Raw genomic sequence first — 27,503 nt, 5'->3', positions numbered from 1 at the left:
ATCTTATATGATTTTGTAACTCATAAACCCATGTCTGTGCATAATCCTCTATTTCCTAAGACTGCATCTTCATTTATGTCTCAATGTCTGTGGCTCCATTGATCTTGCATTTCTTCCACACTATCTTTGCTAAAATTTCTACCGCAGGAAATCATCTATCCTGATGACAGTTAGTGTGCTAGACTGGAGCTATAACTGGGTAGCAACCAAACTTTGACTAGAAAGTCTCAGTTGATATAAAAACTTGATATTAAGGAGTCAAATTGGAACCCAAGTGACTGACCTATGGGTTTAAGTGAATAGGTTTAGTGTTGGATCTATAATTACTGCTTGGTTGAGTCCTACTATATCTTCTTTCCATTTTGACTTATTGAAACTGAGGGATATAAAGGGAATTTTAATATAAATGTAAGCAGTAAGTTAATGCAGCAGCTGTTTTTCTTTATCCTAGCTAGTTCCAAATAATAACAAAGAAAGACCAACATGTATTTAATCAAGCTTTACCACAAAGTACCAGGGCACTCATTACTCTGTTTTAATCCTCTAAACTAATCTAGTTACCTCCTAGCCAAAAATCCCTGAAATACTTGCATTTTAGTATTGTTCTAGCTCTATGGATTTCAAATGTATTTTCTTATGATGTATCCTCTCATCCTCCTTGTGACTAAATCTGCATTATTCTTTTCTTTATTCCTCTCCTCTGGCTGGTGAGAGTCCTGCCCTATCCTCTTTTCTACAGAGTCACTGGCTGATCAGCTTTTATTGACAAGACAGAGAATAAATGGTAAGTTTTGTTTCAACAAGCTTGAGACATGAGATTCTTGACATAAGCATTACAGTGCTGTGTCTGGATTGAAACAAGATATGAAGGCAGAGAATCAGCATCTGATCATATTTACAAGGTACATAAAAGTCTTATGCCTACAGAAGGTTAGTTCAAAAGGCATGCAGGGAGAACAGGAGTCACCTGAGAGAGGACAGAGTCAGCGGTGGAATGGCTGTGAGAATTCAATGAATTTTTATATTTCTTTCTTCTGTTTCACTTTGTTACCTCTCCTTTCTCCTTACTTCATTCTCAAGACAGTGTTTGAGTCTATGGTAATGTGAGAACTTGGGACAAGAAAGGCTAGAGTGGATGGAAGATATCAGACATCTCTTGTGTTCTTACCTATAACACCATTTATGCTGTTTGCAAAATGAAGTGTTTGAAATAGGAGACAAGAGAGCTCTGCCACCAAGAAAGCTGGTTTACACAGCAATGAAGGCACATTACAGCACATTTTCCATGCATGGGAAACTAGACTCTTTAAATTTGAGGCTTTTCTTCCTTCACCAATTCTGTAACTCAAGTGTGTAGAGACAATATATCTTACGTCTGTATGGATGTGGCATCTGACAATAGAAATCCAATAGAAATAGGCAGGAATGTCTGGGAGGCAGAAAGGATTCTGGGATCATGTTAGGTGGGAGGTTTACCTAGGACAGATATAAGGAGACAAGTATAGGTTCATGGTGCTTTAGCACAGGTTCAGACACATGGGAGAATGCAGAGTAGAAATGCATTTTAAGTTTTGATCTAGTCAGAGAAAATCCTAGCTATATGTCCAAGGAGGATTTATCATTCCTCCTTCCTGCTCTTTCTCCTTCATTTTCTCTCTTCAGACCCCAAACCTATATTTAAATATTTATGCTATATTTATTTTATTTATAACTGTATTTTGAATCTGACTCATTTCTAGGAATTCGGGGCTGGAAGGAAGGACCAGACCTAACTTCAACATATGGCACACAAGTATAGGATAGACCCAAACTGACCTGAGATAACTCTCTGGGTAGAGGCACCGATTTTCCCTGAAAACAAAACAACTTTGGAGCCCTGTCTCCTTAAGAAAAGAGGCCAGTAAAAACTGGCACTTTAAAACTTTTTACAAAGAAGGCTGAAAGATAGAAGCTCCAGTGTTAGAGAGAATACTGGGGAATATCCAGGCAGTCAATCGCCTGTCACTTCCATAATTTTTGGAAGCTGCTTCCCTGCACTTCCTGGATACCAGGTAATATTTATTCCTTCTTGTGTCTCTGATGTGGCTGAAGACTAGATAGGCATAGTCTCATAATTGAACATAAATTATAAATTATAAATTATATATATAAATTCTGGAATTTTAGCCTCCTGGCCTACCAAAAGGGTTTAAGAATGTATTTCTTTCTGTATAATATGCTAATATTATTTCCAATGCACTCCCTAGAATGCATACAAATCTATTAGCAATTGACTTTGGATTGCACTTCCAGATGTTGCTCAGTTATCATTCTTTGTTCCAGGTTCAACTTGAATCAGCAGGGAAATGACCTGTAAGCAGCTGGAACATCTGGAACAGAATCAAAAATATAAAATAAATGATTTCTCATGGCCAGGTTTCAGACTAATTCAGATACAAACAAATTCAAACTGATGACAAACTCACTTGGTGCCTGCTCTTCTGTTTGAAATGTTGAGTTTTTGCCAGGTCACCCAGGATAGTTGAAAGGAGAAAGCTAATGTACCAAGTTAGATAGTACTAATATGGCTCCAATATAGTTCCCTACCCTATGCCCATGCCCAGTCTTTGCTTGCCAGGGCTCTTAGCTTTCATCCCAGGACTTTACTGCATTTCTGTAAGGAGCCAGAACACCTTTGTACTTTAGTGCCCCAACAATTTCAAACACAAGCCTCATATCCAAGCAATAAAAAGAGATGGAGTACCTCTGTCAAAAATCTGACATTGTTCTCTAATTTAAAGTTTGGTTTATTTGCAACCATAGCTGCTACGGAGGTGTGGGAGAGATGTAAAATAAATAGACAAGTCACATCCTGAATTTCAGAAGGTTTGGTCACTCACTGCACTGGGCCACTTTGTGATTGGGTTGGTGATATTACCATTGCCTCATGTGAAACTCATTTCTAGGTGGGGGGAATGTTAAGTGTGAGTTGGTCTCATCATAGCTGAGGAACAGTTGAGCTTATGGAAAAAATACTAGTTTCATCTGGAGACTTCTGCCCGAGGATAGATCAATTGTGCTGGTCTCATTTTTTGCTAGCTACTAAGTATGTGAGATTGGAAATATTGCCTGAAAATTTCAGACCTCCATTTGTATGCAGCTAATATTATCAACTTGTTATAGGTTAGAGTCATCTGAGAGGAAGGAACATCAATTAAGTAATTGCCTTCATAAGACTGAGCTGCAAGCAAGTTTGTAGGGGATTTTTAAAATTAGTGATTGATGTGGGAATGCCCAGATCATTGTGGGTGGTGCCACCCTTAAGATGGTGGTCTTAGATTCTATAAAAACAATCAGGTGGGCTAGAAGGAGCAAGCCAGTGAGCAGAACTTCTCCATGGCCTCTGCACTAGCTTCTGACTCCAGGTTTCTTCCTTGTAAGATCGAGTCTTGACTTCTTTCAGAGATGGACTATGATGTCTAAGCTAAATAACCATTTCTTCTCCAAGATGTTAATTTTACAGAACCAGTGACAAATTTTGTCCCTTTGAGTGGAATGTAGGTCTAATCATCTGACTCTTGTTCCAGGATATAAGTGCCACTATTGCCTCTCTGGAATATCTCACTGTGCTGGTCATTGTTGTGGTGTGTATAATTTATAGCTGGGTAGAACCGTTGCTTGCTTTTCTCCCTTGACAGCTTACACAGCTCCTTCTGATACTGTGAGAACCTGCTTTCAGGAAGGAAGCTTAGAAATCAGCATCACATTAACTCCTTTCTGTCTTATGTCTGAAGTATGTGTTGTCTTCAACAATATTTTAAAAATTAATGGTTAAAATTTGTTGTTAAATTCTAAAACAATTTTAAGGTCTTAAGCCTTAAGGAGAATCTAAAAAGAAAACATTTTTGGTGAAATGAGTATGCTTTAATTAACCAAAGTCTCCAGACAGGTTGAAGAAAATAGGGTCACATTTCACAAGGGAGAACAATTTTCCCAGAAAGAGTATACTGGGAACCTTTCCTCCTTGAGTCAGTTCTACAACAGCCATGCTTTCAGGAGCTTGTTGTAGTTTGCCCTGGAGTTATCTGTATTTCGATGCTAATTCCACTGCCCCAAGGGCAGCTGCCTAGATGCATACTCAGGAATCAGGTGACTTCACCAGAACCCTCTCCCCTTTGAATTTGTAAAATACAGGACAAGGGCAGGTACAGGATAGAAGGAGGCCTGCCATTGGAGGAGAAGGAAGGATTGATGAGAGAGAAATTTGAAGGAAGAGGAGGAGACTGGAATGAAAAGGAGGAGAGAGGAGAGAGAGGGAGAGAAGTCATGGCAGGTGACGTTAAGATTCGGCTCTGTGTATTTACAGGTTGTTATTGTTCTTAAGGGACAGATGGTACAGGGCTCTGTACGTTTGGTGCGCAATTATATCTTATCAATTGGGTCAAAGGTTATTGTGTTGTGTGTTCTTTCATGTATAGATTTAAGTGTAATGGAATGTGGGGTGGCTGGTTTGGGCCACCACAGAGTTGGGATGTGTGTTTCTGGCATGGAAACCTGTCTTGGGAACTAGATACATACAGAGATTGCTGCCAAGCTCAGAGAGAGGCCTTTGGCAGTGTGGTAGGGGATGGAGCGGAGCAGGTGAGATGCTTTGCTGACTGAGAATTAAGATATCCAGCAGATATCTTGGGGCACCGCAATGCCGATCCTAGTGGGGATAAAGGACAGTGAAACTTATTTTACTTTTTATATTTTTATAACAACAGCTGCCATGCAGTAGACAGGAGCTTTTAGGTACCTGTGAACCACATGTATTGAGTACTTAACACCATGTTGGCTATTGTGAGAATTATAGAGCAGGTGGGATCTGCCCTTGTAGAGATTATAATTTAACTAGAGCAAAAAAACTCCACATCACATAATTGTACAAGGATATGAACTCATAAATTGTTAAAGAGATATTTTAAGGAAAGTAGGGGTTGAAGTCTTAAATGAAGGAGAGAAGGAAAAAATAAAGAAGAAAGGAAGAAATGACAAAAGAAGAAAGTTAAGAAAAGTAAGGAATGAAGAAAGACAGGAAAAAAGGAGGAAGGCAGGACAGAGGTGGGGTAGTTGAAGGGAAGAAGCAAGGGAAGGAGGAGGGAGGGAGGGAGGAGGAGGGAGGGAGGGGAGGGAAGGAAGAAGAAAGTTTGAATATAATTCATGGAGAACTAATGAATTTAATAGTACATAAATGGTGGTAATTTGGATATAGAAAACATGGAAACGTCATTCAGGATAGTTAAACATCATGAATAAAACATATCCCATAAACAGTGGACGAGAAGTGATAAAAAGAGATGACCGTGTGAGATGAAATGTGATTAATGAATCTAGTTTATGTAAGTTGTATTGCCATATTGACAATATGGCAATGTCATCAGCCATTCACTATGCACATCAGATAGCAATTTTGTAATCCATCATCTCTCTGCAAGAAAACAAGCTCCCTGGATGGACAAGCTATTCTGACAATGATGAAGACACTTCAAAAACAGAAGAATAGATGTAAATGAACAAGACCCAAACCACTATCAAGTATCAGAGCTGAGTTTCGATCAATATCTTAAAATCAAATAAATGAATTTAGGCAAGAGCAAAACCTTCAGTGAGAAAGGATTAATAATGAGAGACCTTTCTCCAAGACCAGCTAGTCCTCAGAACCTGCATTTATGGACTAATAGAAAAATGTTCAATTGCCTGACTCAAAGACTTGTGGCTGGAAGTTCTGGAAGAGACCATTTAATGAATAATGTCTGCTTTCAGTGATCAAATATCCCAATGCAACAGGATTCTTTAGAGCTTAGACACCAGGGAAGAGTTTATAATAGCTGAGTCAGAAAACCACAGAACTTGAAAGAAACCCAAAATAGTCCTGCAGATAAATTATTACTATAATGATATTTGGAGAGAGCTTCAGAAAGTTTTACTTCCAACAAGAAAAGAAAAATGAGAATTAAAATAAAATTGGTTTTAAAACATTAAACTTAGGCTTCAAATATTTATACTTCAATATTCCATCTGTATCACTTGTGATAATAGAATGAACAGACTTAGGGGGATAAATCAGTATTTTCAAAGCAAAGTTCCATCAAACAAATATCTATTTGGGTAGTCTTATGTTCTTCTTGAAATCTTTCCATAGAAGCCAGTGTTTCTGGGTGGATTCTATTTATGGTACCAAGGCTTATGGGGCTTATGGAATCCTCATGGCAATGGTAGCCTGAAGACTAAGCTCAGCTGAAGTGAACAAAAAATGTAATCAGGGAAACAGTGACAAAGCCTGTCTGCTTTATTACAGAGTTTACAGAGGACAGGACATGTCTTATACATTAGATTGCTCAATATAATAATGACTTGGCCTTAATTAAGCAGGTTGACTTTTTCCTTGTGCCTTCAGTTCTTTCTTAATGTATCAGGAAAATAAATAATGGAAGTTATGAGCAGACAGCACAATCAGCTGAATTAGCATGTGAAAAAAGATTCAGATTCTCACTGCACATTTCCAAAATAAATTCCAGATGGTCTGGAGTTTTAAATATAAATAACATAAGCTTGAGTGCATTAGAATAAATAATTAAATAATTATCTTACCCTTGCTAAAAGAGAACAGCCTAGACACATTCCCAGCAGCATAGCTCATAAGGGAAAGTATTGATCAAGTTGATAACATCAAAATTTCAAGTTTCTGAGGCAAATAAATCCACAGGCACAATTAAAAGGCAAAGCACAGTCTGGAAAGCACTTCTAAGAACTTCATTTCCATAACACTAACACATATTCCTTAATATATATTAAATAGTGATAAGGGATTAATATTCTTAATAATTAAATCAATCATATAAGCCAATAAGAGATGATAACACCAATGGAAAAATTAAAATTATAACCATAAGAAATAATATTCATTGGCATTAATGATCAAATAAATACTAATTAACTCATGAAAAGTTATAGTTTCATTTTGAGATTATATAAGAAAAATAACTAGTGTTGAGAAAAGTATGGGGAAATGATAGTGCCATACATTGAAAAAAGTGGCTGAGTTTTAGTGGTGCTATGAGCTAATTTAACACTTTAGTTATATTTTCACACTAAAAATTCAGAATGTTCTATGACAAATTGTATTATTTTATTTGTTTTTAACTTGGAAAATAAGACAGGATTTAATAACTAGTCCAGAAGATTCAAGCAGATGCGGAAAAACAAAGGTTTACAGTGTTCTTGTTAGAGGCCATCGTCTCACAACTCTCAGGCCATCTATGTTTAAGAGGAGCATAAATTGATTCCTTCTTTCTGGGAGATAATTTAGTAAAATCCAGTGCAATTTCTAAAGTTGTTCGAGTGCTCACATGGTCTTACCTAAGGATTCATTATGTAGGGATAATTGAGAATGCAAGATTATATGTGCAGATCCATTTATTGTAGATAAATCATTGTAGAAAAATCAGCACATAAGGGAGACAGCTATCCTGAAATATCACACAGATATCTCAAATGCGGGTATGGAAATATAGTGGTGGTCAAATTATGTTGTAGCAGTATTTCAGATACAGTTCATGTATCCAATTTGTTACTATTCCAACAGTTTTTTTTATAATTGACCAATATTTCCTATTATAAAGCCTTTTATAACAATATCATTTTTATTACTACTTATATTTAAAGAATGACCTCAGTATACTGAACATTTATGAATTAAAAACCTATGTCCTTTGTCATGGTGCTTCCCTTCCAGTGGAAAAGACAGAATAAAATGGGCAACATATACCATAACCAGTGGCAACAGTGACAAAGGAGAGAAGCACACATACTGTCCAAAATGGTATCCATGAAAAAATACACATTTTATGTAAGGAAACTGGATATAGAGTCATGAAATCATTTTCATGAAATATCATATTTAGAACAAAATGCAGAACAAAGGAATTCTGACTCTACTATGTAATAAATAAAAACTTATATGAATGTTACCTAATAATTAGTAGTTATTATTATTACTATTAACCATTACTTGTAATCCTGGAAGTTGAACTTATGGCTTCATGCATGCCAGGCAAGCTCTCTTCCACTAAGCTGTATATTCAGCTATAACTAACTATTGATGAATGATGTCTGTTATCCTTTTGAAAACCACTATGTTTACTGATGTTTCCGGAATATGGTATCTTTTTAGTGACATGTGTAGTACTCAAATAAAAGTGGTCTTTTAGAAACCTTAGACAACATTTGAGTGGATTTCAAGGCAATCAGTATTAAATCAATTTCCTTGGTTTTCACTGTTGCAGCTCAACATGGATTCTTTTTTTTTTTTTTTTCTTTTCTTTCGGAGCTGGGAACCGAACCCAGGGCCTTGCGCTTGCTAGGCAAGCGCTCTACCACTGAGCTAAATCCCCAACTCTCAACATGGATTCTTACAATGGTAACTAACCTTCTAGATATGGAGTCTCCTCTGGCTCAGCTGTAAAACAACACTGAACCCTCAGCCACTGGATCACTGCTCTCCATATTCTCTATCTCTCAGGTTTTCCATTCAATGAAAGGTCCTATCTGTCAGGGATTATCTTTACAATCTCCTCACAACTTCTCTTTCTATTAGCATGGCTGTGGCAACAACATAGGCCTCAATTAGCCCTTCTCTGAGAAGGGCACAAGAACAACCTCATTGCCTTCTGAATGTATCTAGGTATCTTAGAGTGCCCATTGCTATCAAGAGACATCATGACCACAGTAACTCTTACAAAGGACAACATTTAATTGGGATTAGCTTCCAGTTTCAGAAGGTTAGTCCATTATCATCATTGTGAGAAGCCTGGTAGTATGCAGGTAGACATAGTGCTGGCGTAGTTGAGAGTTCAATATCTTGATCAGCAGGCAGCCAGAAGGAGATTGGATATGTTTCACACAGTGTATAACTTGAGGATTTTTGACCTCAAAGTCCTGCCTCTACAGTGACACTTTTTTTTAGCAAGGCCATACTTCCCCCAGTAAGGCCACACCTTTTAATAGTACTGTTCCTATGGCCAAGCATTCAAACACATGAATCAATGGTGGCCAAACCTATTCATACCATTACATTCTACTTTCCATCCCCATAGTCTTAGAACCACACAAAATGCAAAATGAATTTAGTCAAACTTTGAAAGTCTCCATAGTCTATCATAACCTCAACAATGTTTAAAAATGCAAAGTCCAAAGTCTCTTCTGAGATTTCTGCAGTCTCTTACCTGCAGTCCCCTATCAAAGCAAAAGCAAAGGCAGATCACAGTCTTCCAACATGTGTGGCATAGGATATACATTATCCTGCAAAACATAGGGGTGGAAGCACGGGGCCCAAGCAAGACTGAAAACTAGGTGGGCAAACTAAAAACTCTGCATCTTCAAGTTTGATGTCAAATCACTCTTCAGATCTCCATTTCCTTTTTCCTTTGTTGATGGTGACACAGTTCTTTTTCTTGGCTTGGTTATACGCTCTGTTAGCAGGTATCTCATGACTCTGACATCTTCAACCTCTTGGTGTCTACAAGGCTATTTAGACATCACTATAACAGCTTCTGGAACACATCTTATTCTGTTCTTGGTGGTCAGCACTTTGGGCTGGCTTCTCCAATTTGCTGTGTCTTCTACTGCAACCAGGCTTCACCAATAGCCTCTCATAGCCTCTCTTCATTGTGCCAAGCCTCAACTTCTTCACATAACTTCAGTCCTCAACCTTAAACTGGCACTGAGGATACACCTTCATCAGTGACCTTTCCTGTCTTCTCACAGTGCCAAACCTCAGCTACACTCTATGACCCCTTCATGCCTTCAGAGCCAGTTCCTCCTCTCTGACTCTTACACATTACCAACTCTTGCTACCAGCACAAAGTACCACCTTGGTCACATTGAACAATGGCCTTTCCGGGCCACCATACAGGGATACCTCTGATACATTCATAGCAACAGCAACTCTCATTATCACAGAGGGGAATTCCATCCTTGATTATAAAGCCAGAGTTGCTAAGTTGTGCTCTTTGCTTAGCTTTCTGTTTTCAATGGTTTCATTCACTGTCTAAACTTGTCTGTTGTGGAACTTGCTCTATAGATCAGGCTGGCCTTGCACTCAGAAATCTGCATGCATCTGTCTCCTAAATTTTGGGATTAAAGAGGTGTACCACCATGCCTAGACCTAAGCTTTTTTTAAAATGCTTTTTAATATAAATCTTTATAAACGTGTCCACTGTGCCTCAGGATCTGGATTAAAGTCATGTTTTGAACCTGAACAAAAACTTATGTTTTACAGTTTTGTGACCCAAATCAAAAGCCTGTTGTCTTCCTGCCTCACAATCCAGATCACAGGTATGCCTCCATTTGTGGATTATAGTTCATCCCAGGTCTAGTCAAGCTGACAATGTGGAATACCAATCATACTCCACCCTTGTCAACTTTATATACAGTCATATCTCCTTATGTCCAAATTAAAACACTAACCAGGTTATAATAATGCCTATTATAACTATCCTCCATATAAACAGAACATATAAATGATAACCAGGTCATAATAATACCTAACATGATATACCAATTCTTCATATAACTGCAAGCACAATGTAAATTTAGAATATGTGACAATGTCTCTTGGAGAACATCTTTTTCACATGATGGAAATTTATCTGGATGGGACCTTGTCCACACACTTAATTCCATATAGTATCCTTAAGCACAGAATTAAGCTGGATTCTACTTCCATGTGTCCCTTTAATCCTTGAACCATTATATATATATTACGTATATATATATATATATATAATGTATGTATGTATGTATGTATGTATGTATGTATGTATGTATGTATATTCACACATATGTATAAGTACAGCTTGCTCCATTTGAAAAACACTCTCTCCATAAGAGAAAAAATCTATACTGGGCTTTTTTGAGATTTCTTTTGCCAATGAAATCAATCTAATTCTCTTCACCTTAGCCTTAGGCAGACTCTCTGAACAAGAGCAAAAAGCAGCCACACTCTTAACCAAAACATCACAAGAGTTATATATGAACAACATACTAAAATTCTCCTCTGAAAGCTCTTGAACCAGCCTCCCCCAATTCAAATCACCATTAAGAGCACTGTCATTCATGTTCCTGCTCAGGCAGTTCATTAAGTTCCACTTCATTCATTCCACTGTTTTCCTAAAGTTACCAATGTGCATTCCTCCAAACAGAAGTGCTACTCTACTCATGCTACCTATTTATGTCTCTGTCAGGATTTCCATTGTTGTGAAGAGTCATCATGACCGTGGCAACTCTTAGAAAGCACAACTTCTAATTGGGACTGTCTTCTAGTTTCAGAAGTTTAGTCCATTATTATCATGGTGGGAAGCATGGCAGGAACCAGGCAGACATTGTTATGGAGAAGGAGATTTCTATATCTTGATCCATAGGTAGACTGTATCTTTCTGAGGATAGTTATATCATGTTAGGTGTTGTTATTATTAATTAGAATGTTTTTCACACTAGGTGTAGCTTTTAAGACCTCAAAGCCCTGCCTGCACAGTGACTCACTTTTTCTAACAAGGCCTTACCTCCTACAACTAAGGCCACATATCCTAATTGTGCACTCCATATGGCCTAGCATTAAACATATGAATCTATGGGGAAGAAACCTATTTAAACCAGCACACTAGGGAAATGCCATCAACTCTGATTAATAGCTGGATTTTAAGCAACCTTCATCAGATTGTTGGTGTAGTCATGAGTTTTCAATGTCACCTTTGTTTCCCTTAAAGGAAATACAAATCGTTCTTGCTAACATCCATGGGTCCTTTCATACCCATTGTACATCTTTGACAGTCCATCCTGGGAACAGATTGCAGTGTTTACCCAATCATGTGCCTTTCCCTTATCACTGATCTCCTTATAGTTGTACAGGCCATGTGACTAGATTTGGTTAATTAGGTCTTCACAGAAAAGAAAAGTGTTACTTCTGTACCCCAAAATAGACAAACAGGGTGAGTTCTTTACAGTTTTTATTTTCCTCCTGAAGCAATAAGATAAGTTTCATGTTTCAGAGTGTGTAGCTACAATGTGACCTTTGGGTCCCCATTGGTCCTTGATGAGATGCAGTATGAATAAGAGTACATTTGAGGTACTGCCATGTTTGAAAGAATTCATTACTGTAGATAAAAACACCCATTGCTGGTTAATGTCTCAATGCCATCTTCAAACTGAGTTCTTCTTGCTCCTCCTTTCTTTACCCTTTTTCTTTTGTTAGTTGTTACTACTACTACTTTTGCAATGGGGTCTCACGTAGTCCTGACTGACTTTGAACTCTGGGATCACAGGAAGGTGGCTGGCTTTATGTTTTCCTATGTTCTAATCTTTGCTTTTGTATATCTTTTCCTTAGGAGCTTCCTTATTTGAACAGTTAATCTTCTACTCTGTATTTACTCTTTACTGATATTTTACTGGTTCTTTTAGAGCCACCTGTAATGAGAACCTATATAGGTACTTCTTATTTGTCTATTCAAATGTAATTAAATTTATTTTGCTGTTTGTGAACTCCATCTCATTTTCTTTTATTGTCATTGTGATTTTTCCCATCTATTGAAATCTGGACCTTCAGAAGTCCTGAAGTGTGCTTATGCAATCAACCTCCATAGCCCATTTATTCTAACAGCTTTCTGAAAAATGTGTGTTTCGCTGAGCTGAAGGTTCCAAGTGTGAATGTAATTTAACATTTTCAACTGTAATGGGTAAAGAAAAACCATTTCTAAGTATTTGAAAGACTAATATCTATATGATGAGCTTTTATACAGATTCTTTTCAGTTCTCTTTTCTGGTTCTAGCATGAAATGGCAAACCATTTTTTCATTAATGACTTCACAGAGCCTAGCTCACTGCTTGGAACAAAATTAACTGCTAGATAACATGTCAGCGAATTAGGAAAGATTCAGCATATAAAATATTACCATATTAAAAATTAAGTTAGTCAAGATTTAATTGCCATGAAACCTCTAGAACAGAAAAAGCTCTTGGAATCTAAAATGAAAGAATTTGGAAGTTAATGTAACCACTTCTGAAAAGCATTATTAAAATGTGTCTGCAATGGAAAAAGAAAGGCCACAAAGAATGAAATGAGTAGGGAAGATTTTATGGAGAAATGGGAATTGGCCTAAGTCTTTCAGAGGATGGATTGGATAAATAGACAAAGAAAAGAATCCAAGTACAGAGATTAATTTAGGCAAAGAACTTGAGTTCAGAACAAGTGTGATGAAACTAATGTATTTTCTATTTGTGTTTCAAATGACTAGGCAGAGATCAAGTGGATTGATTGCCCATTTAATTCCTCCGTGGTTTGCAAAGGAGAATTAAATGCTAACAGACTTAAAAAAAGAGAGAAGTGAAGACTAAATTTGAAAGAAATTCCTATACTTTATAAAGAGGTCACACATGCATTTTATCAGCTGAAGGTTACCCTAGTATTATCCCCACTTAGAGATGAACCAAATCCCAGAAACGCTAACCAACACGTACAAAGTCAAACAGCTCTTTCAAAGCTCGGCTCTAAAGTCTCTTAACCTCTGGGTTACTGCTAGGTGTTCTGTTATTTACTTATTCTTTATTTCTTTCTTTATTCCTTTATTTAAGTTCAGGACACGCAACATCTTTGGTGCCACCATGCAAGTAATGTGTCATCCTGGTTTTAGCAGCCAGGTGAGTAGCTGAGGAAGGCTCACATGTGTACACATATGCAATGTACACACCTCTTTCTGCCTGGGCCAAAATAGAATTAATCTCATGTTCACCACTGGTGGATGCTGAATTCTTCCCTATCAGTGTTTGTATTTAAGAATAAGTCCGTATACACACTCTGTAATTGAATGTCAAGAAATATGAAAATATATTGTTTTATTGCAACTGTTTATTGATTTATCGTAGTGATTTATTGGCAATGGACATGCATCACAACAAATCACCTTGCTGACACCATCAGCTGCCTTAACTAGGTTGTCAGTTCACGGCATTAAAGGTAATGGATGGTGATTATTTTACAGTAATGGGTTTAATCAGTGCTGTGAATGACTTAGCAGGCATGTCAGAGCCGAGTCAGCTCAGCATTCATCAAGGCAGCACTTTGATGTTTACAAACATCATCTATAATTCACTTGATTGTTGACAATCATCAGCAAATCCTCTCAGGTGAGAGTTTTCATCAGCGACTGAAATCTGCACAGCTGCAGCAGACTGAGCCCCCACCTCCTCAGGGCAACCTGAGCAGACACAGGTCAGGAAGGATGCACTTGCTGTAGGAATCATACCAGAGCTGGGCTGCTGGGCTTCCTGCTTTCTAGGATTAGAATTCCCAGTTTCATTTTATCAACCTCTCACCCAAAGGTACCCTGAGCAATCCAGGGAGACGGCAGACCGTAAGTCCATCAGCAAGTGAAAACAAGAGACACATAACCTTGCTGCTTAAATTTGTACATTTTGACTAAATTCTTGGTCGTGTCCTCCAGAAGCTGCAGTAGGATTCTGAGCTGTTACTCAGGTGTGTTAAGACAGAGATGCTGACCCACACGGAAGCAGGTGTCTGTTTTCATAACAGATTCTAGACCTTTCTACTGTGAAGATTACATAACTCTAAGACCTTCAGTGGCCCTTTAAGCATGTGAAAATTTCTCCCCAGAAAGAAAACAAATGCATATTGGAAGCATTTTATGTGTGGTATTAATGAGTTTTGAAACTGAAACCTAAGTGGTAAGATAAGGCCAGAACCTTGCACTTTTGAGGCAGCATACTTTGGTGTGCTAATTTTTTTCCCTGTTGCTGTGAAAAAACACAGACCAAACCAACTTGGGGAGGAAAGAGTTTATTTAGCTTACAGATTGTGCTTCATTACTAAATAATTCAGGGCTGGGACTCCAGTCTGGAGACTTGAAGGTAGGTGCTGAAGCAGTAATCATGGAGGAACACTGCATATTGGCATACTTCCTTTGGCTTGTTCAACTACCTTTCTTACAAAACCCATGCCTACCTACCAATGGATGACACCACCCACAGTGGTATAGGCCTTGCCCATCCAAAAGTAATCAAGAAAATGTTCCATCATACTTATTCACAGAGAACTTTGAGGGTGTAAATGAGTTTTTCTCTTTCCAGGTAACTCCTTTTGATAGAAACTAATCAGCACACTTGGCTAGAATGTCAGATCTCCCTGGCACTAGTTGTTAGCTCTTAGGCACATTAGTAAACACTCTACAGTGTCAGCAATAGATTGGAATAATGAATATGTCTCATTTAGGGTATAAACACTAAATGAATTGGCATGATAGAGTAATTAGTACAATGTATACATTCAGAAAGCATTGGATAGTGATAATAATAATTGCATATATCTTATGTGTTATCATCATCATCATCATTATCATCATCATCACTCATAAATTCAGTCCCTGAATACTCTTGTAGGAAAAGAAGACCAGAACGAACAATTTAAGTAGAAGCAAAGGTTTAATGGAAACAGAGTCCCTGTTCTAAAATGATGTGGCAGGTTACAACATGCATGGACTGCTTGACATTCTACACTGCACAGAATTCTGGCATTGTCAAGTTCTCAGAGACTCGTGCTCTCCAATCTCCAGTAGGAGACAGTAGTGCAAACTGGACATGACCACACCTATAGGTGGGCATCAGTACCTGAATTAGGCAGGATGTCCAGGAGGAGAAGTGGGACATCTGGAAGAGGCATGGCCCAGTAGTCTCAGGAACATAAGCCTACTAATTGTGGGTTTATCTGGTTTCTTAGTCTTCATTGCAACTTGGCTTCTTTACTCTGAGAAGGAAGGCCCTAGTGAACCTGATTGGTTTCAGGGACTTCCTGAAGTTATTTTAAGTTGCTTATGATCCTGCTTATGGAATTTCCGTTGGGGATGAGTGTTTCAATCTTTGAGGAAATTGTTACACAACAAAACTCTAAACTGGCAGGAAAACTAGTGAGAATCAGAGAAACTCTGTTTATACAGTGATTAGCAGCACATCCTTGGCAAAGTCATTTTCCATCTCTTAAGCTCATATTTCTCATTTCCTCCTTTGTAAACTGATTTAATAATGGTAGTGGACACTAGATAAAAACACAGCATAATCTTCTGATAGCTTTTACCAAAATACACAGTGCTACTGTTAAAGAATCTTTTTATCAGAATCCTACTGTGATAAACCTTAGGGTAGGTATGGAAAATAAAGTAGCATCCAATGTATGGATATGAATATTAACTCTCCATGCAATAATAATTGATAATCACTTCATTTTTGATAATCATTGATTAAAGAATTTCTGATTTATCATTCTGTAATTCTACAAAAATTTGCTGTATGGAGTATCCTTTTATGTATTAGCCATTTTTGTCTGCATTTTCCAACCATACATACTCTTAGGGGGAATAAGATCTCTTAGTTAGGTACTGAAGGAGAGATATTAGCTAAGTGGACCATTTTCAGGTGTATGAAGAAATATACATAAACATTATAATACGCATTGATCTCTAACATTGTGAACCACATTCTTCTTTCATACATTATATTATATTTTTAAGTTTAATATATCTTATTTTCCCTTTTCTCTTTTTTCTCAACCTTTGCTTTTTAAAGAGATTTTGGTGTTTGTCTGTTTTTCTGTTTTGGTTTGGTTTGGGCAGACTTGTTTTATAATATAGGAAAAGATCTTACTATATGTCCAGGCTAGCCTCAAACTCATACATGTCCTGCCACAACCTCCTTAGGACTTGGAGCAGAGTCCTGTAACTCCTCCTCCCAATTTAACATGATTTTCATGTATTTAATCCTTACAAAAGGCTTGAGCTATGCTTTTTTATTCTTTACCACTTTATAGAGTTTAAACCATTAAGAACAAAATCCCCTCTGTCCCTCTGTGCCTTAATCATAATCAGATAGCTTATAGAAAGACTCTTACATTCTCTCCTTGGAAATGGTTTTCAGGTCCTGAGTCAAACTCCGTACACAGCATTCTAGGCGTGAACAAGTTGCCCCTTTTTAGTGTTGAAGGGAGAGGGAAAGTAGGTAGACAGGTCGGCCTGAAAATCACAAATGGATTGACCTAAATGTCAGAGTCTATACTTCTGAAGGCAAGTTTGTTGACCACACATTTTGCTTGAGTCCACGCTCTGCTCTTGAACCAGGCACACTTCTGGATATGCTGACTTTGCGATGCTTAAGAGTAAACATTATGTTTTGGAAGAATCTGAAAATAGACCCAGACATTGAACTCCAGGGAGTGGCAGAGATTTTAAAAAGAGAAAGTTAAAGAAAACTTAAAACGAGTAAGGCATGCCCACAGTCATCTCTGATGTTCTAGAAAACAGAGTTGATGCAGTCTAGTCCACATCACACATTTGATTAGATAACTGTTCTTTCCACCTATTTTATCATCTTTAAAAATGCTAGAACACCCTGAGACCTAAACAGTCAGTGTGAAGAAAAGAGGAAGCCTAACGGAATGTCTCTTGCTTCTGACACAGCCCCATTTCTTCCTATCTCCACTGTGCAGCAAGAACTGTCTATCTCCATTGTGGCTCCAGGAAATATAAACATGTGGGTCTTTCCTCTGCCCAAACCATCTTCTCTCAGCCCCAGGTGACAGGCAGGGCCCTCAGGAAAGAGACAGAAGGAAGGAAAGAGAGAGGTCTCTACCATGAGTCGGTTCAGTTTCTTACAGGTAAGAGATACAGCTGCTGAGATGAGGTTTCATATGCTGAGCAGCAAACCCTTTGCAGCCTCCAGACGTACACATCTGCTGGACACCAGGATGTGCAATTTAGAAGGAGACTCTTCCCTTGCTGAAAACTATCATCATCACACGGGAGAAAAACGGCAACTGGTAAGTAGGAAATAAATATACATCAATTTCCCAAAGTCAAGGATAGAACTCCAGATTGCTGTTCATTTACAAACCTGTACATACCTGTGTGACAATACTTTGAAGACATTTAAATATTAATTTCTTTTATGTCTGATGTGCAAAGCTCAGTGATGTCTGTGACATCTCAGAGTCAAGCGCTGTCTTCAGTAAGGGCTCACACATGTATAAGATCAGTCACTGATGACAGCACAAAACAGAAAAGAACTGGGTGACAAAAGCCTGCTGGCCAAAGACTTGTGTGTGGCCCGAACTTGATAAATAATGCTTCGGAGTAAGGTGGATCTTGAGGAATCAGTGTCACAAAATGGGTGAGGACAACCCAGAATGAGGACTCCATTAGCGAAGATGGAGAGCAAGGCGAATCCCCTGATCCAAGTGTGCATATTTAATTACTGTATGAGTGTATGCTAATATTACTGTACATTTTGATGAATAGCATATGACTCATATCTAATAGTCACTCCTGACAAACTAAATGGGACAGTGAAGTTTGGCAAAGTGATGAAAAAGTTGCCATTTGCTGTACTGCAGGTTTCTTCTGGTGAAGCTGATGGTGGAGGAGGCAGCAGGAGAGACATTTGTTCTGAAGTGTACACTGTGAGAGGCCCACAGGTCCAACTGACTCTACAGTCTTAAATTGTTTTTACATTCATCTGTGGCGTGTGTGTGTGTGTGTGTGTGTGTGTGTGTGTGTGTGTGCGCGCGCGCGCGCACATGAGGTAAGTGTGAACGCATGTGATGTAGAGAGTTGAGAGGTTAACTTGTGGCAGCTGCTTCCCTTCTTCTACTATGTGAATCCTGGGGGTCAAACTCTGATTGCAAGACTTGAGTACAAATGCCTTAACACACTATGCCAGTGTTTCTCAACCTGTGAGTTGCGACCCCTCTGGAGATTGAATAATTGGAGTCACTTAAGACATCAGAAAACAGATATTTACTTTATAGTTCATAACAGTAGCCAAATTACAGTTATGAAGTAGCAATACAAATAATTCTGTTGATATTTACCAACCAGAATCCTCAGAGCTCCCAGGGACTAAACCAAAGAATATACATAGGGGGACCCATGGCTCCAGCCACATATGCAGCAGGGGATGGCATTATTTGGTATCAACAAGAGGAGGAGAAGCTCTTGGTCCTGTGAAAGTTCGTTTCCATAGTGTAGGGAAATGTCAGGGTGTTGAGATGGGAGTGGGTGGGTGAGAGGGGGAGCATCCTCATAGAAGCAGGGTAGGGAGGATGTGATAGAGGGGAACCGGGAAAGGAGATAACATTTAAAATGTAAATACATAAACTATCAAATAAAAAATAATTTTGTGTTTGAGAATCACCAAAATATGAGGACCTGTATTAAAAGGCTGCAGGATAGGAAAGCTGAAAACAACTGAACTAAGCCATTTGCCCTTAGATGATGTTATTTTGCAGTTGTTAGACGGTGTATATCCACAGCTTATTTGAAATAACTTGCACTCTTTAGTAGAAACAACTTATAACACAACTTTATTGTACAATTTTCAGTTCATCTAAAAATATATTTGTAATCTCACTTTTCCCCTTTTCAAAATGAGTTAATCTTTTGATTTATCTGTCAGTCTATGTGTATTAAACTGTATGGGTCTTAAGTGTGCACCCTGGAGACTTACAACGTGTAGCTGCCACAGTATATTCTGACTTTCCCTGAGTCATCTGTCCTGGAATGCATAAACCCTAGTGAAATCCATTGTCATATGGCTGTCAAATTAACCATCTGACTTACTTTGGCTAATGAGAAACATTCAATGAGAAGCCTTGGTCAAGTTGTAGTCTAGCTCACTTCAGTTAAAAGACCACATTTGTGGAGAAACAGAGTCACCTCATTTATACCAAATGAACCAGGCCCTGGTTGACCTGAAGCATAAATGGTTCCAGGAGAACACGGCAGGATTTCTTAATAATCCCACATTTATGATGTATATTGTTATTTTAAAACACTACATAAACTGGGGTACAAGTGATAGAGTTTTATAAACCTAATTTCTTACCTAGTGTACTGTGCTCAATTTTATATGTTCTTAATTAGAATTCAGGAAACAAATCCAATCACCGTACTTTGACCATATTGCATTTGAACATATGCAATATTATTTTGACTAAGGTGTTATTTTTTGGCATGCTTATAATGTATTTTTCACACTCAACTGAAGATTCTGTAATGAATTTCTACCTGTGACTCAAGGAATAGGAACAAATATTTAAGCATGTTTATGTGTCACTATATCCTCAGTGAGAAGAATGGATATTCATTAACATGCTCTTATACTATGCCTATGAATAGTTGATAATTTGAAATATTTATTGAACAAGAAATATATAAATATGCTTTATAAATAAATTAGAAAAAGAGCACTAAAGCTCTAGAATCAAAGTCCTTGCAGTCAGAAGATCTTGAGAGCAGTTGGTACAGGTAGTCCCTCTCTCCCTGCCTCATACTTTCCTGCAGCCTTGAAGCACAAGGAAATGGGCATTTCCTTTGAATTCAGTATTGTCATGCCAAAAACTGATGTTCCACATCCATGCTTCTGATTATAGCCCAAATGGGAGGCACCGACTAGCTAGACTGCTGAGTACATCTACAGCATACTGACGGTTCATGGTATTTACTATCCACTGAAATGCATGCGCTCATGAAGTAGTTCGTATTGTCTCACTTTTTATATTTAACTGCATTCTGAGCTTTGCGAGAAGAAATATTTGAAGATACTCTACTATTTTAAGGTTTTCATTTCTTACTTTCAACATGTAGATAAGAATCATTCAGAGAGGACCATACTACATTCTTCAATATGTTACTATCCTTCACCAGAGCTAACCTAGTATTCAATTTATGTCTGAATTGAAATGTTTTTTAAAAAGGTAAAGGAATCAAGATAACAATTTCTTTTCCCATTAACCTCAAGGGTACCTTCTTTTGTGTTTAGGTTTCTTTGGATAAAGGCACTACATTGTAATCTTCATTTTTAATTAGGATTTAAAGCATAATTTATCTCCTGGTTAAAACATCTTATTCATGTTGAAGAGAGAAAATGACCAACCTTAAGGATATCATCTTCTGACAGAAGCCATAGATCTAAGCTATTAGGGGAACACCATCTAAGATATATCAAAATTGCAAAAGATACTAATGTAGTTTCAAAATTTCACATAAAACAGTATCTTCTCTTCTTTTCATGACTTTCTCTCATTTCCTTATCAGCAAAAATGTTAAAGCACCAACCATTTCTACCTTCATAGTGGTAACATTGCTTATCCTACTGATTTCATGGGGCTGATGGGAATACCTCCCATTTGATTTTAATTCTTTCACATTGTCTGTCTCCAAGTCTAGGGAGAACTTAAGAAGGTGGTCCCACATAATTTAAGACTGTCTCCAGCCTGACAAAAGAACACTTTTCTCCTCCATTTTACAGGTGACAACCAACTTAGGAGGAAAACACTCTGAGGAAAATACTTGTAGAGCCAACACCCAACTGTCTCAGAAGTAGAGCTGCGACTTCTAAAACTAAATAGTCAGAATTTCTATATTCCCTTATCATCCTTGTGGTGTCTTCAGGGTTTTAAGCAGATATCTGGACTCTCATTTCCTTATCAGCAAAAATGTTAAAGCACCAACCATTTCTACCTTCATAGTGGTAACATTGCTTATCCTACTGATTTCATGGGGCTGATAGAAATACAAAACAATTAAAAAATGCTTTAAAAGCTGAAACATCTTATATAAATATATTGTCCTAAGCCTCAGATTCTGGAAGAGTTTAATGTATTATTAATTTAGCTTATAACTGCTGTAATAAGCAATGGAAGCTCCCCAGCCACTCCCTGGAGTGGAAGGAACAGCCTCCCCAGATGACCCATTCTGTACTTGCATTCTGACTCTTGGATTTTCTTTACTTTCTACTTCGAAGTGAATTTTGATATTTTCTCCTTACTGAGCTCTATAATAAAGCCCAAGCTTGACTCTCCAAGAATGTTTTCTGAGTGCTGATGATTTAGGACCATATATCTGTAATTAGTCAGGGAAGAACTGCAGAGGTTTTCGTGATTTCTAAGTTTACAGCACGGCCTGTCTTTCAGTCTGTGACCTGAACTCATGACTTCTGTGAAAGGGTCCTGTGAACTGACACCCCTCTTCTGATGCCCTCTAAACTCTTGAGTACCAACTCGTTTCCTCCGAGCTTTGTATGTCTCTGCAGTATTTTCCTCCAAATGACACAGAACACTTTTACTGTTGGTTTTCTTTGTACTTGGCTGACTTCATTTTAGAGTTTCCTCAGGTTCTTCACCTGTAAAACAGAGATGGTGTGTCCATGTCTGAGCATGGACAAAGGCACCGTCCTGTTTCTTACAGTGCTTGTTTTTGTTTGCTTGTGATGGTAGATGCTAGTTCATTGCCACAGCCCTTAGGGGTGTTTTTTTTTCCTCCAGAGGCAGTATTTACTTAGTCACGCAATGTAATAATAATGTTAGATTGAACCATTTTCTATCACTGTGCTTGAAGCACAAAAAAGGCCAATGCCATGCTTTAATTCATTATCTTTTTCTGAATATATATTTATCTTTTAAAATGTTATCTACCTCACTCAATGTACCTTTTTTCTATTTGGTGTCATTTCCTTTCTCCTGTGACCTTGAATGAAATTTTTATTGGGTGAAATCAAGTGGAGATCTAGGCAAACCTCTATTCTCTTTCTCTTGACGTTTGAGGCAGCAGCATTAAAATGTGAACATCCACCACACTCCACTGGCCTGATGTGTCTTTTCTTACATTGATTTGGTTTACCTAAGAGACAGAATTTAAATGTAGGTTAAATAATTTAATAATCTAGGTTACTATGGTGATCCAGAATGGAGATTTTGTGATTTCATCCCTTCAGATTTCAATACTAAAAAGTTGATTTATTTGTCCCTGTCTTACAAAGAGAGAAGCTTGTCCTGTGTTGGAAGGAAAGTGTGTGGGAGATGAGTTATGGTGGACAGGAAGCTCTGGAGCTGTTTGCTTATTATGAGAGGCCCAAGCATACATAAGTGTGACACTTATGCTCAAAGGACACTGAAGCATCGGGTGGTTTGAAGCCTACCCATCATGCCAGAGCCTCTTTTTATGGATATCCAAGTATCCCTTGGGGACCTCAGTTAGTCTCAGTCTTTAAAGATGGCCCACATCCAAGAATATTAGCTCCAGGACCCTCTCAAATGATACAGAGATGCACTAGCATATAATTTTAAATTAAATATATAATATTTATACTTGTTTATGAAATATCAAAGAATTGAAATACTTTATATTTTCTCCAAATTATATATAACACATATATAATAATATATCTATTAATATATATTTATTATATTATTATAATACATATATAAACGTGTGTGTGTGTGTGTGTGTGTGTGTGTGTGAGAGAGAGAGAGAGAGAGAGAGAGAGAGAGAGAGAGAGAGAGAGAGATTTGGGCAGACAGAACAACTATCGAAACCCTAGTACCAGACACATGAAGTCATCGTTTCAAGGTTTGGTCAGGATAGTCCTAGTGATTCTGGAAACAACTGATTTTGATGCAGTACTTGGTGGCTCCTCACGGGTTGAATGTAGGCTCCTATTGTTGAAGACAACACACACTTTGAAATAGATAACATGGATGATATGGGCGCTTTCTGACCTGAAAGTCACTATTGAGTGGTGAGAGAATGATAATTAGCTGTTTCCAAGAATAAGCCCTGAATTGGTCACCCAACACAGAGTGGTCAGCTTTGAAACCATACATATACACACAAACAACAAAAACAGAGTCAGCAGGTTACATATACCTGTACACCATCGACACATTTACATATGTATGCATGTAAGAAATATAGCCAAAAGAAAGGGGTAAGCAATCAGAGTGTGGGAGCATCATAGGCAGGACTTGAGGGAGGTTGCATGCATGAGGGCAATTATTATTTTGTCCTATACTTTTAAGTTCTATAAAACTTTAAACTTTCTACTACTCTTTTGGATTTTGTATGTTATATTGATTTATATAAGTGATATAACTGATAATAAAAGGTTTTGAACTCATCTTAATTATCTGTATAAAATCCAATCACTTCTATGAAATGTGTAGATCTAACTAGGACCAAGTCAGCATTGTCATGTGCTGGAAAATCTTGCATTTGCCCTCATAGCTCTTTTTCCACATGCAAGACAGTCTGATTCTTTTAACGTTTAACTGAGAGTGACTGGAGAGATAATTCTGCAGTTAAGGGCACTGGCTGTTCTTCCAGGGAACTTGGCTCAATTCCTATCACATACATTGTGGATCACAACCATCTGTAATCCCAGTCCTAGGGGATGTGATGTTGTATTCTGGCCTCCATGGGCTCTAGATATGTATGTGTACACAGACATACAAACAGACAAAACACACTTAAAATAAATAATAATAATGAAAGAATCTAAGTCAACATACTTCAGAAGTTCTAATTTTAACTCAGTAAGTAAAACCTCATAACCGGAGTCCAATATTAGGAATCTGTAGTGGAAGAAGACAACCAACACTTAAATTTGTGTGTGTGTGTGTGTGTGTGTGTGTGCATGAACACACACACACACACACAAGGGCACAGATACACATACAAAAACATACAACACCCACACATACACACACGATAACAAGTAAGCAAGCAAACACACACAGAGACACACACAGACACATACAGAGACACATACACAGACACACACACACACAGACAGACAGACAAACAGACACACACACACACAGAGTTAAAAAAGTTGCTTGTCTTTTCACTAATATCTTTTAGTCTTTCAAGTGACTCTGTAGACTGTCTTCTCTGGCCCAATGGTCATCATTCCAATTACAGTGAATTTCTCTATGGTCCTTATCTGAGCCACATTGTTTTCAGTGTTTATCTTCTTAGCCCCTTGAGTATAAGGTGAATGAGCACAAGAGCTCCTACTGTTTTAGTCTCAGACTGTAGTCATGGCCTAAAATTGATCTCTATGAAAATTTGTTGAACAAATGAATGTAATAAAAATTACTTGTTCTCTCCATCTGCTGAAAATTTCCACATGGAGGGTATATGAACATATTCGGACATATTCAGGGCAACTAGGTTGGAATATGTGCATTCGTGTTCAAGGGTACATATGAAGGCACGTAGAAGTGTCTACGTACATGCACCAGGGTCTCACCTCCTTTTGTATGCTTAGCAACAAGGATTCTGTAAAACCTACATTCATTCCCTTATGCTTAAGTCTGGTACCATTGCCAGTAATCTATTCTTGCCTCTGTCTGATGGTTTGTGTGGCTATATTCAGTATTTGTCAGTTTTATTTTATTGTCTTCCTTTGAAGAGGCATGGTTAGGGGCTTCTCTTCCTCAGGTCTTTGAGCAATGCTCCATGAATCATATCTTAGCAGTGACGACATTTTATCTGAGTTGTCTCCCTGCCTTTTCCCTATGACAACTACGTGAATTCTTTTAATCACGTTTTCATTACCCTTTAATTATGTAAAATTATGTTATATTAAAAATAATTTCTTCTGGTAGCCACAGGGTGGCATTCATGTTCTTTGTTATCTTTTAATGACTGATGGATTACAAGGTCACTTTGAGTGGATAAATAGCCTATAGGTTCTTTCCAGGGAGGTTCTCTTTCTGATTTTGATATAACACTTGTAAATTGCAGAACTTATTATGCTATCCCACCTGCACCTCATTTTGCTTCCAGCACCTTCTGTCTCTTCCTGCAGGAATCCAAGATGACTCTATCAGGTGGCCTTGCTTTAATATTCAACTCAGTCAAAGACGATGTAATGAAAGCCGGCAGCTGACACTGCCTTGCCATTCATTCCAACTCAGCCATCACTGGAAGGCTTACCAGCAGCCTTTAGCACAGTGCTCTGGACGCTTGCTGGCAAACACTAAGCTGAATAGCAAGTAGGGTCACTCACCCCAATAGGCTTGTGCCAGGGCAGGCGGATTCTCCAGACACCTTGAGGCAGTCAAAACATCTATTTAATATTTAAACACCACTTTGATTATTGAAAACACACACACACACACACACACACACACACACACACACACACACACAGAGAGAGAGAGAGAGAGAGAGAGAGAGAGAGAGAGAGAGAGAGAGAGAGAGAGGAGAATACATTTATGTGAGAAAGTTCAGCTCTGCTATAGCACCTGTTTGATGTAGCATTTATTTCTTCTCTTGAGATAGATGTACAATCCATTCATTTGCTCACAAATTTATTCATTCATTCAAGCAATTTAATGGTTGTCCATTTCACTTATGACAGGCTTGTACATCACTATACATTTTGCAAGATCTTTTCAGGTATTGTTTTCTCATTTTCTCCATGAAAAAAGTGAGTTAACTGTTAACAATGTTAACAATTGATTGAATACAACACCAAGAGTAAACTACGGAGGCAGAACAGACATGGAGGGCTGTAAGGTAATCTGATTTCTCTGTTAATCTCATAGCTGGACACTGGCTGACACAAACATGACCCACTTCCAGTGGCCCAGAGTCCATCTTCTTACTTATCCCTCTGGAATAACTATACCAGGTTCCACCTTCCCAGATCCACCTGCTTCTTCTCCAGCCTACCCTACCCTGACGGAAATCGTCTCACTCAATGTTTCCTTTCAATTTTTTTCCCTGAAAAATAGAATATCACAAAAATTCTAAACTATATTTTTATCTCTCACTGACTATAATCAGTTTACCAACAACTTACTTTTCAACTCTAGATAGAGTGGCTTAGGACTCTGAAGTTCCTGATTACTTGTAAATGATGAAAATCCCTGTTGTCCTTAAATGACTAATATAAACTCAGTATGAGAACCTGGATGTCTCTCCTAGTATCTTCAAGGCTTCAATCTTTATTTAGTGGAAATACTCCACTGCAATGAAGCTTCCTGGGCTCAAGGAACAGAGTTTAATTAGATGCCCCGTGTATGCCCTCCTGTTCTACTCACTAGATGTTGTTGCTGTCCTTTGTAGGGCTGTACTGTATGGGAAGTGGGGGCAGTGTAAGTGTTCTTACTGCAACAGAAGCCTTTTCTCTCAGTCTGAAAGATGGAGAAAGCCAACTCCCTAATGGTGCTTTGAGGGTCGTTAAAGCACAACAGCTAGATGCTCTGATCACAATGTTTTTATAATCCCACACCTCATCCCACTAATCTGTTTCTTTCCTTTGTTTTATTTCTGACAGAGTATTCCATGTAGACCCTCTGTTGGGATGCCATTGTCCTAAGCAGCAGATCTTTGGACATAGGATTCTTTGAATTATTTGATATTTGTGTACCTTGGATCATCTCTGCTGGGGGAGGGTTCTCTCATTCTTGATACCATCTAGCTTCTCATTTTGTTTCAGCTCTAGTCATCTCAGTTTTCCCCCTAACTACAAGTGTTTCTTGATTTTGCAAACTAGCTTTATAAATCCCTTTTCTAATCAAGAGATTACTTCTTACCTCCTTGAAAGTCTACTGTGCTTTTTATTGTTTAAATTCTTTAGCA

The 27,503-nt window shown here is 38.1% G+C and overlaps 1 long non-coding RNA gene across 1 annotated transcript in view; it reads left to right on the top strand.

The window, feature by feature from the left end:
- LOC148005028 (uncharacterized) overlaps positions 1 to 27,503 on the top strand; it is a 99,470-nt gene that overhangs the window by 67,858 nt on the left and 4,109 nt on the right. Inside the window, exon 3 of the long non-coding RNA XR_015622198.1 lies at positions 17,722 to 17,893. This is a non-coding gene — a long non-coding RNA (uncharacterized LOC148005028). The remainder of the gene's footprint in view (positions 1 to 17,721; positions 17,894 to 27,503) is intronic.

The sequence above is a fragment of the Rattus norvegicus genome, chromosome 6 (assembly GCF_021556685.1).
Source record: "Rattus norvegicus strain SHRSP/BbbUtx chromosome 6, alternate assembly SHRSP_T2T, whole genome shotgun sequence".
Taxonomy (NCBI): Eukaryota; Metazoa; Chordata; class Mammalia; order Rodentia; family Muridae; genus Rattus; species Rattus norvegicus.
This window is presented reverse-complemented; position numbering and strand designations above follow the sequence as displayed.